This window comes from Amblyomma mixtum, unplaced genomic scaffold (assembly GCF_055824585.1).
Source record: "Amblyomma mixtum isolate Tamu unplaced genomic scaffold, ASM5582458v1 scaffold_31, whole genome shotgun sequence".
Lineage (NCBI taxonomy): Eukaryota > Metazoa > Arthropoda > Arachnida > Ixodida > Ixodidae > Amblyomma > Amblyomma mixtum.
In genome coordinates, this window is record NW_028317728.1 from 489,131 (window position 1) to 499,616 (window position 10,486).

General features: G+C 42.4%; 1 long non-coding RNA gene across 1 annotated transcript; it reads left to right on the plus strand.

Moving 5' to 3' along the window:
• The first annotated feature begins 2,399 nt into the window (after window positions 1-2,399).
• On the plus strand, window positions 2,400-9,173 carry LOC149324461 (uncharacterized). Its single transcript, XR_016286839.1, has 3 exons — window positions 2,400-2,470; window positions 6,185-6,307; window positions 9,092-9,173. It is a non-coding gene; the product is annotated as an uncharacterized LOC149324461 (long non-coding RNA).
• The last annotated feature ends 1,313 nt before the right edge of the window (window positions 9,174-10,486 follow it).

Below are 10,486 nucleotides of genomic sequence, written 5' to 3' on the forward strand. Positions count from 1 at the left end.
TTGCCATTCGAGCCCCCTGTGTACTTGCTTTGTTGCACTGGGAGCAAAAAAGTTTAGTGGAAGTCGCAATGAGGCGCACTTTTGTTTAGACTAGTGACAAAGGTTTACTGTTGCTTCGCAGTATAGTGCTCCCACCTGTTGCGCACGAGCATTTAGATGGCTGTTAAATAGTACTATCAAGGATTTAGCCATTGTAATGGCGCAGGTCTGTTGTGTAGGATTTCAGATCATTGTCTTGCACTGTCCCCGAAGCCTGTTGTGTGTCAGTTACACCACTATGCTGTTGTATTTCTGTCCAGTGTAAAAAATATTTTCTGTGATTATGCTACACGCACAGGTTCATGGGGAAGTAAATATTTTGTGTCGCTTCAACCGGGTAATGCTTCAGAATGAACACATGCAAAAACCCATGCTGTTAAAAGCCTTGGCTTGTGTAACCCAAGTGTGAGGAGAATACTATTATGGCAGGGATTCTTGCATTGCAACCTTTTAAATTCCTTTTTTGTAAAAAGAATGACGTGAGGTTTCATGAGTTACAGCTCTCTTTCATTGCTTGCTCAGAGAAAGCGTTTATTGTAAGTAAGCAGTAGTGGCTTTTTTCTGTTGTTCAAGCAGCAGCATCAGCATGCCTCATAATTTTTGTCTTGAATGACTGAAGGTGCTTCCAGAGCATTGCCTTCTTTTTTTCTTGTTGTTTATTCAGCATGCAATACTGTGTCTATAGATTGCTCTTTAGCATTATTTTGCGTTCTCCCAAGCAAATTTTAGGCGACCAAATTCAGAAGCACCTTGTATTGGCCTTACATGCTCGCTATTAATGCAGAAGTAATTATATGCCACACTAAATACCAAATCTACATCCTTCAGAGTGGGTCTAGAAGCTTGTCTCCAGACTCTTGCCTTCAAGGAGTTTTTGCAGGTTTCATTTATCTGCTTGGTGTTGGAAGTGACAGCCTTGACTGATAATGATGAGCATTAGACACACATTATGCATTTACAGTTAGGCCGGAACGAAATCCGAACATACATGTGCAGTACTTTTCTACTTTGCGGCGAGGTATACATTTAGGAAGGGTTCATATATGTGTATTAGGTAGATCTCTTAACCAGAAACAGGAACCAGGCTAGCTGCATACTCAAGCTGAAATCACACAGGTGAAATATTTTGTCTTGTTCATAGGCGCTGTTTGCATTTCATTCCAGCCTGATTGTGCACTACTACCATAGCAGGTACCCTATCTAAATGAGACACTATCTTGTGGCAAATCATGCGCATGTTTTAGACACGTGTGTGAAGAAATGTGCAGCTACAAACATTGCATATTTGGTTATTCATAATGATTTTTTTTCTCATATGCATAGAACAATGTTCAGCTACATTGCTTGCTTTGTTGTTCTATTTTTCCGCTAATATTAAACTACATATTAATCTCATAGACACGATGTTCGACTGAATGATCCTTCTGTGTCCCACTAGGAAGGCAAAAGCATCACGCCTAGGGCTCATTCACCGCCCTTCACCCCTGTTTTGGTTTCAGTCGGTCAGTTATGCTATTAATGAATGTAATCACTTTATAGGACAAGTATATATGAAAATATATTTTGGGCTAAATGAGGTTAACAAGTTATCCACTGTGCACAATGGTATGGTTGGTCTTGTACATCTTTACTTGGGTGTTAATGTTTCTTTTGTGGTTGCTGTCTAAATAACTTTGCCTGCCTATTGTATCCTAAGTCCTTTTATGCCCGTCTTCCTTCCTACTGGCTCTTTCCCTTTTCAGTCATTCCTTTTTCCTTTAAACTGGCGATTGGTCACAAGCCTGCTGTGGGAATGGCAGCTCGCACTAGGCCCCTTTTTTTTCATTGAACCTGCACTGCTAATATTAACGCTAATAGTACTGTATCAGTATTTATGTGATACTGCATTTTTTGTTATGCATAAATAGTTGGCTAAGCCAATGGTAGCAGTGTTGAATATCACAATATATCATGCATATATCTTGCATGCAATATCAGTATCAGTTTATTCACTTTGGATGAAGGTTATACAAACAGGGTGATAAAAGCATCTGTTGCCTTAGCAAGCTGCTAGTTCGGGCCCATGCAATAAGTGCACAAAATAGTGTACCCAGGCGTCAGCATAAGAAAAAAAAGTGTACATTTTATATGAATAGAAGATGTTACACAAAACTATATCAGTATATTCACTATTACGCTACCCTCTATTTCTTTCAGCTCGGCCGTTTGGCTGTAGATATTTTGTGCCGCTTTCCTAGTTTAGTCCACTCAAACTAAAACTTTGCGTTCTGTGTTGCAGGTAGAATCTACAATGAATGCCGCACTGTGTCTTGTAAGCAGGAGGCGGTGTTAATGGAGCCATGAACTTTTCTTGCGATTGACTGGCGTTGGCCTTATTATGCACTGAACCTCAAGTGTGAAGAGGAAAATGTCGTGTTGGATTTCTGCAGAGGTGAGACATCATGGTGAATCTACCAGTGCGAAAGACTAGACAAGAGACAAGACAGTCGCTGAGTCGCGGCCATAGTTTATTGAAGTGAATAGGGAATACATGAAGAAGCCAAGCAACACCACAAACCACACAATTATAGATAAGCATACATGACAACATGAGTCAATGCCCCTGAACATTCCCCTGATCGAGATAGTCCAATTCATTGCGTGTTAGTGCGATAGACAACACACTTGCACATTAGTCACCGAGTCGTAAGGCGTGTCTAGCCTCAATAATCTACCATTTAATCTTCTCTGAATTTACTGCCAAAATGTGTGCTGCCAAAAGGAAAGGGTAGCAGCCTTCACATCCCTTGCAATATACAGAAAAGTTAGAACCCCTACCCTCTTGTGCTCCTGTAATCTTACATTGATACACCTTCCAGTTTGACCTATATAGACCCGACCACAAGATACAGGGTCTGATACCATGTTCATTTTGCAAGGTACATATACATTTCACTCCACATGTGTACTTTTCTCTAGCCACATTCACAGAATTATTCTTAAAAATTTTACATATTTTAAACAACTTATTAGGGGCCAAGAAAATCGCTTTTCCATCATACCTTCTGGCCGCATTTTTCAATTTGTGCGACAATCTATGTACGTACAGTAACACAACCGGTCTTTTGGCATCTCGCTGGCTGGCCCCGGCCTGATTGCGCCGGTCGCCGTGAAAAGCTTTCGGCTTCCTTAACAATTTATTGTATGCTCTTGCAAATAACCTCGTTAGGAAATCCTGCGTTCATTAACCTAAAATGTGCTCTTGGAAACTAGTCGTCATGCTAAGAAAGCATGACTTCATCAATTCTGAGCCCAGGCTTGACAGTCCAATGCTAACTTTCACTAGCTTGTAATAGCCAACCTGTGTCCAAGTAGCAGCTTAACACTCCTGGGTGAATATCACCAGCACACATGGTGTGTGCAGATCAACTTATCAAGGTAAGGTCCAGAAACCGCAGCTCTTTTTGTGGCGACATTTGCTCCAAGGTAAACCTAAGACAAAGGCCTTGCTCCTTAAACAGCTTGAGAATATGTTCACATCCCAAATTATCAGAACCTTTGTAAAAGACCAGAAAATCATCAACATAGCAAAAGATTTTTTCCCCCAGTCCATGCAAGTCCTTGACAATCATTCTATACACCCTACTTAAAATATCTCTTAGCACAAGCCCATCTTCGAACCACTACATATACCAGATTTTTGAACACATACCACACTGCAGTACTCTACAGCCATGCTCTTAAAATAAATGCTATTCACTACCATGCTCTTCCGATAAATTTCAGAAAAGGGTTCTTGCAAAATTTTGTCTGGTTATTTGCAAAAGCATTTGTCTACTTCGCATCTTGAAGATCGGTTTCTTGTACTCAATTCGCAGCGTGGTTGAGTATCTGAAGAATGGCAATCCAGCAGATTGTCTGGTGGTTAGTGTCGATGTAGAACTATTTTATTCCATCCCGTATGAGGACCTTATGAAAAGCATGTGAATGTATATCGGAGCACAATGATGAGCTTGTGTTTAGGAACAGGTGCGTAATAGTCTTTATTTTTTGGACTTACCTCCTTTTATTTGAAGAGCATGTTTCTGGAGTGTGGCTGTGCGGCATATGTTCAAAAGTCTAGTATATGTATCGATTGAATGCCTCTGTGCTAAGTAATATTCTCTTAAGCAGGGTGGATGGCGTGATTGCCAAGAACTTGCATGGGCTGAGGGAAAATCTTTCACTGCGTCTGATTTTCTGGTCTTTTACAAAAGGTTGCGATAGTGTGGGACCTGTGCATATTGTTAAGTTGTTTAAGGAGCAAGGCCTTTCTTTAACTTAGCATTTCCTTAGAGGAAATGTCCCATCAAAAAGAGCTGCGGTTTCTGGGCTTCACCTTGATGTTCTGCACATGCCCTGTATGCTGCCGATATTCACCCAGGAGTGTCAAGCAGCTACTTGACTATTTGGCCGAACTATTCTAAGCTAGTGAAAGATAGCATTGCGTCATCTAGGCTAGGCTCGGTATTGATGAAGTGATGCTTTCACAGCATGACAAGTGGTCTCCATGAGCAGATTTTAAGGCTTACGAAAGCATTATTCCCCAACCATGCTATTGCAGGAGTGTGTGATAAATTGTTAAAGCTGAGCGTATAAGATTGATCAAGTTGGTCAGACATGCTAAAGGTAAGAATGGCATAGCATCATGTAACGAGGACAGCAGGAGAGCACACACGCATTAGTGCCAACCTTGGAGCAGATACAGAATCCAAGAGCGTGTGCTTGACATTCAGCGTTGGCAGTCAAGGGTCGGGCTCATTCAATCTTGAATGTTCAAATCAGTGTTTTCTCATTTCCTTGACTGTCAGTGCTGATTGTCAAGCACGTGCTCTTGGATTCTGTATACATTCCAAGGTTGGCACTTGTGCGTGTGCTTGTTGTCCTGCTGTCCTTATTACTTGATGCTGCGCCATTCTTCCCTTTAGCATGTTAAAGCTAAAACCCCTTCACAGGGATTGGCAGGATACGGCCAGGGCCAGCCATCGAGATACCAAACGATCGACTGTGTTACTGTACATACGTAGATTGTCGCACAATTTGAAAAATGTGGTCAGAATGTATGGCGCAGAAATGGTGCTTTTGGCCCCTAATAAGTTGTCTACAAACTGTAAAATTGTTAAGAATAATTTTGTGAATTTGGTCCGGGAAAAGCATATGTGCCTTGTAAAATGTATGTGGTGTATCGGATACTGTTATCTTGGGGTTGGGTTTATGTTGGTCAAACTCGAAGGTGTGTGAATGTAAGAGTACGGGAGCACAAGAGATATTTGGATATTGGTAGGGGTTCTAACTTATCTGTAAATCGCAAGGAATGTGAAGGCTGCTAGCCATTCCTTTTGGCAACACTCATTTTGGCGATACATTCGGAGCAGATTAACCGGAAAATTATCGAGGCTAGACACATCTTATGACTCGGTGACAAATCTGTGAGTGTGCTGTCCACCGTGTTCATATGCAACGAGTTGGACTATTTAGATGAGAGGAAAGTTAAGAGCGATCTTTTACTCATGTTGTGGTACAGCATATCTGTAACTGTGTGGTTTGTGGTGTTGTTTGGCTTTTCTATGTACTCCCTGTTTACTTCAATAAACTTCAGTTGCGAGTCAGCGCCTGCTTTGTCTCCTTTCTTGTCATTGTCTCGTGCTGGTAGGTTCACGTACTTGCAGAGTAGATTCACTGAATTGTATACTTGCAGAGGCTTGTGAAGAAAAACCAGAGGAATTTTCTTTCCTTTGTCTGGAATGGAAGTTAAACATTTTTTTCGCATAGCTAGATGTTTGCAGCATGAAATTCCATTCTGGAAGGGTAAACCCACTAAATTGTACATTTTGTGTGCAAGGGTACTGATGCTTGCATGAAACTGAAATCATTCGTCCAAGCTATCTGGCTAGCTTTATTCTTCCTTGTGCCCAGATGTTTTGAAACAATACTTTGTCAGATTTATTTTGACCAGAATTTCTAACATGTTAATTACACCACATTTTGTGATCATATACAACAAAATTAAAACATGATGATCACTGGTGTATGGTTTAGTCTGGGGTAGAATGATGAGAAGTACCTAGTATATAGTAAAATTTAATATTACTAGTCTACCATAAACAAAAGTGCTCTTTTTTTTTAGTGGAAAATTTTGCTACCAGGGAGTTGGAGCGGCATGGCATGATGAAGACTTGGACAGTGTGCATTCCAAAGTACCTGTATTCATGTCGGCACGAGAACTTGCGCACAGTGCTTCAAACAGTTGGTGAGTACCTTGGTGCTGTGCTTCTGCTTAAATAGATAGGTAGATATTTTATTTTAAATGTGCCTGAACAGCCAATTGGCCTAAACAAGTGCACACTAAGTCAATACAAACACCATGACGTGAACAGACATAATACAGAAAAATGGTCACAAATACGATGATAATAATAGTAAAGAAAAACAAGCATAATGAATAAACAATGAAAACAGCAAATTAGGCAAATATTTCTGTGTCATAAAAAGTTGAATTGTGTTATTTGCAAACGAGTCATTGGTGAAATGGCATGCATGTCAGGATAAAATCTATCATAGCATTTGGTGGTTTTTCCCTGAGGCACACGAAATCGCAGTGACATCAATAACGGCTCGCAGTCAATAGAGCCGAGCACAACTTTATGTAGAAAATCCATGTCATAAAGAGTAGACATACCAAGGTCTGCTAGAAGAAAGTCGTGGTCTTAGAAACGACAGCGCTCAATATATCTATCACAAAGGATGCATACAATCTTCTGTTGAACATTTTCGATTTCATCGCCAGAGGTAACAGAGGCACTATTCTAAGCTACTGATGCAAACTCAAGACGTGGCATCACGAGAGCACAGTAGCCAAATTATGTTTTTAATCTGAATAAGAGTGTGTATCTGAAAATTTGAGCGAAAATTGAGTAGCATTTAGATATTCTTGCATGAAATACCACTGTTAAAATTGGTTATAAATGATGTCTCACATGTACACTTATCTGCTAAATATAGTAAGCATGGCTTGCGACCTGAGTGCCTCCGATGTATGAAAAAAATGGCCAGGTTACTGCATGACGCATGGAGCAACCCAGTGTAGCACATTCAGGCTTCATGGAGTGGAGAATGAAGGCAGTAATAACTTTAAGAACAGAAAATACAGGACCAGGAAGCTGACAGAACACACTGACACTCGGTGCATGAAGGGCATTATGGAGTTGACTGTCGTGTCGTGCAAGATGGAGGTCGCACAGACAGATGTTAAACATGAGTCGATGCAGATACCTTCTGTCATTATGTAGTACTCACTGCAGAACTCAACAAAAAAGAAGCAAAGGTAACAGCTGAGCATGACCAGATTCTTGTGCTTTCCTCCGCAAGCAATCCGGAAGCGCAACTCTTCGAAGTCTTTTATGCTTTCGCTCGACATATACATCATCACTGCATGTGTCGAGGAAAAGTACATACCCTTAATGGCAAATGACATAGCACTTACAGGACCCAGTAACAGCTTACTTAGGTGTTCTGATGCATCTACAGGGCACCTCATGAGAGATTCTTAGGCTTCAGAGCACTCAATCTACAGGGCGCCTCATGAGAAATTCTTAGGCTTCAGAGCACTCAGCCCTTGCAGAAATTGTTTCGAAGTTTGTTGCCACATGGACCTCTTCTTAATAATGACCCTAAAAGCGAGCCTTCCTTTAGTGTCACAAAAAAAGGCCTAGGACATGGGTCTTTTTTGTTCCTTCATTAGAACCAAAATGTTTGCGAGCGAGATCTTTCACAGATATGGAATGATTTCACGAAATGTCAAAGAGAAGACTGAAGCTGTGCGAAGCAATACCAGCAACAGCCCTGCCGCGGTGGCTCAGTGGTTACGGCGCCCGGCTGCTGACCCGAAAGACGTGGGTTCGATCCCGGCCGCGGCAGCCAAGTTTCGATGGAGGAGAAATTCTAGAGGCCCGTGTGCTGTGCGATGTCAGTGCATGTTAAAAAACCCCAGGTGGTCGAAATTTCCGGAGCCCTTCAACACGGCGTCCCTCATAGCCTGAGTTGCTTTGGGACGTTAAGCCCTAATAACCAAACCAAGCGATACCAGTTACACATCACAGCTGTTGAAGAAGCTGAAAGATTCATGCCTTCATCCTTTTTCTACATCAGACACATGACTACACTTTGTCTTTCTGGGCCATCATTTTGAAAAGGTTAACATGGCAGCGGCCTTCGGTTAAATTTCTGCAAGGGTCCCTTTGTGGAAACTTAAGCATCTGTTCCTCGTGAGGCGCACTGCAGAGATATTTGAATACCTTAGTGAGCTGCAACCAGCACCTGTGGCTGCATTTTCACTGACATCAGAGATTAGTACATTTTCGTGCAGATGCTGAGATAATGGAAACTATGACTGAAAGCATAAGGTTTCGGGGAAGTATGCTTCCTGATTGCTTGTGGGCAAGTGCTGGGTAACCACCAATCCAATGGGTACAAGCTTTCTCCTCACCTGGTGCTCGTCTTCTTTAGGGTGAAATGCCTGCCAAATGGTTCGTTGCCCCACCTTGAGATGAAGAAAATACCTTGTGCCATGGTGCTCTTTGTCCTCACATTCCCTCGCGCCATCAAAAATCACATCATCATCATGCTTGTGGGCAAGTGTCTGGCCTTTTTCAGATGTTACCAATGTTCCTTGCTCACTAAGTTGTGCATTGAGTACTATGTAATGAAAGGCATCTGCATTGAATTGTATTTGGCACCCATCCTTAGCTACTTTATATTTACACAAAATTGTAGACAACCGTAAAGACTTTCATGCACACAGTGGTGTCCGAGCAAGCGCATTTTGTCTGCTTCTTCCTGGCCCTGTGGTTTTTGCTGTTTACTGTTATGAGAAATAAATTTTAGGCAATGAATCATGTTGGTTTGGTTCTCAGTAAATGGCTTTTACAAGCTTCTACGAAAGCCGATTGCTCAATAGCGGATAGTTCAAATGTATTTGTGAAATTTATAATAGGTGTTGTGTGGCTACTAAATGAGGATTTTTTTATCTTTTCAGATGGATCCGAAAGCAATTTTTAGAGGTACAATGTGTGCAATTTGTCATGAAAATAAAACGTATGTACTTGTACTCAACCAAACACTTGCCACTCTTTCATTCTAAGTTGCATTCTTTGTACGTGTGCAATACATAAAATGCATGAAAGTCTTGTACATAATACTTATTTCCTCGGCCTCTGGACTGCTATATCTGCAGTGAACGTTCTGGGCAGAAGCTATACACAGATGCATGTGCATGTACTACTGAAAGTATTATCGAGAGCAAAAATAACAGACCCCTGCCAGCGCGTGCCGATCTGTGGTAAACTGCATGCAAGCGCCGCTTGACGAAGCACTCCAGATGCTGAGACGAGCGCAGTGGCACGCAATGCGTAGCGCTCCTCGAGATGGGCGCACGCCATTGCGCTGGTCTCGGCACTTGGAGCGCTTCGTCAGGCGGTGCTCACGTGCAGTTTGGCGCGGATCGGCGCGCGCTGGCAGGGGTCTGTTATTTTTGCTCTCGATAGTACATAATTACAATGCAGATTATTTCCGTTCTAGATCAGATGACTTCCAAGTGAACGGAGGAAGTATGCATACACATTACGGGACCTTTAATAAGAACACAACAGAAGCATTCGTTGCAAAGAAACGATTTCATTCTCGTTCATAGCATAGCGTAACTTTCCGTTACCAAGAATGTGACAACCGTCGGACGGAGTCGCTGTATTCATGTTGCGGAAAACCCTCCGGCAACGCATTACCAGCGGGTTTCTCTGTACTGAGGAGCATTTTTTTTTACAGTGTGTCCACTCATAGCGAGCGTTTTTGTGAAGGAGGCACGTGAGTGGGTGAGCAATCTCTGAAAAACGTGGAATAAAGCGGTGACGATACGAGCACAGTCCGAGAAAATTTCGACGTTTCGTTACAGTCTGACGTAAAAGCTGCGGTCTTTTAGGGGTCAGGTCGGACACCTTCGTGGTCGACGAGGCGCCGGAGCACCGACGTCTTAGGTTCACCGAAGCAACACTTCTAATTACGTACCAGACAAGCGTGCTTCAGGCAGTCCAGTACACGGATGAGGGGTTAGTTGTGAAGGTCCGGCCAAAAATTACCACAGCATCGAGGTAGCATATATAGATCTGCGATTTGATATGCGGAGGACAGTGGGCACGGAACTCTCGAAAGTTGCACGGGCACTTAGAATCCAGGAATCCAGTGTAATCCCGGAAGCTAGTGGCACGGCGAAATTAGCGGGGTTTTTATGACGTACCTGGCACAGGGGTACGAAACGAGGGCGTCGTCGGGCTCAATTACTGCCACCTTTGTGCATCGCAACATCACTGCTATACAACACACACTAGAGTACACTAAAGAAGGATACAGACTAGTGGAAATAATGCCGAAGAAGAAA